The sequence below is a fragment of the Vanellus vanellus genome (assembly GCF_965231255.1).
Source record: "Vanellus vanellus genome assembly, chromosome: 5".
Taxonomy (NCBI): domain Eukaryota; kingdom Metazoa; phylum Chordata; class Aves; order Charadriiformes; family Charadriidae; genus Vanellus; species Vanellus vanellus.
In genome coordinates, this window is record NC_138910.1 from 77,228,830 (window position 1) to 77,230,095 (window position 1,266).

Below are 1,266 nucleotides of genomic sequence, written 5' to 3' on the forward strand. Positions count from 1 at the left end.
TCCGTCTGCCTGCGGGGGAGGGGGTCGAAAATGGTTCAAGCAGAAAAAGATAAATTACCGGGTCGTTTTTCCACAGTGTAAACAGCAGATGACCCCCCCACCTGGCAGGTTCACAAGGTAAACGTTGCATTTGTTAGTACGTGGCTTTCTGGAGGCAAGTGGGAAGGAAGCAAAGATCTGTCCAGAAGCAATTTACGCTTTCATTTGTAATGCTCCTTCCAAGAGCCGGGGAAAAATGAATATTTCAACAAACGAAACGCGCTCCAGTCTTGGCAAGAGGGAAGCGATACATAAACTAAAGTCGGCTTTCTAGGAATAGAGTAGACTGCAAAATCATTTATTTATTTCTGCTTTTCACGTCTGCCTTCCAGCAGAAGGCCAGGCACGAGGTGTGAGCCGTTCTTCTAATTGCTTGGGTAAAGCCTCCATCCCCGAGGGTGCCCTTCGCAGGGCTCGGGCTGCAGGGGACGGAAAGAGCCCCAGCCCTGGCTGGGCCCGTCCGCCGAGACCCTCTGCTCCACGTACCCAAAGCCTTGAGCCCGTTGAAGCAAGATCTCTCAGGGTAGCAAATTAAACATCGCGGTGTTTTCTAGCCACTACGCTGAGTCGTCCTCCCTCTTAAATGGTCCTCCTAACAGGGGCAGAGAACTTACCAAGGCTGATTCCCATCAGTTCAGCTGCGCTTTCGAAAGCAGATCAGCATCTCCAAAACCTCGCAGAATTTTTCTTTGGTTGCCTGTTGAGGCAGCCTTCACGTCCCGCCGCTTCCCACTTCAGGCATGGTTCTTTTTGATTCCCGAGACACAGCAGTCTTGCCCTTCATTTTTCTAATTAGCCTTAACCTACAATGAGCATCTTAAAGGGAGAAAAGTTCTCTCAATCCGTGTTTCCCCGATGAATACCGTTGTGTTTCTCCGCCCTTCCTCTTGCTGGACAAGCAGAGGTTCTTTGAACAGTTGCACTGTGCGCAGCTATGACTTTTAACAGCACGGCTCCTCACCCTGGGCTAAACCTGATTGCTTCCATGATACGAAGAATAAATACATTTTAATTTGCTCATTACGGGAATGATGGATGCTATACATAAAGTTAATCATACTCACTAATACAAAACAAACCTGACCACCTCAGCATCATTACCTGGCCAAGCGCTACACCACTTAATGTGTCATAGTTACCTTACAAATGACATTATTCTGACCGTGGAGCCACGTCTCTGCAAAATAAGCTACTGGCCACTGCATCTTTCCAGCTTGGCAGCTCGAT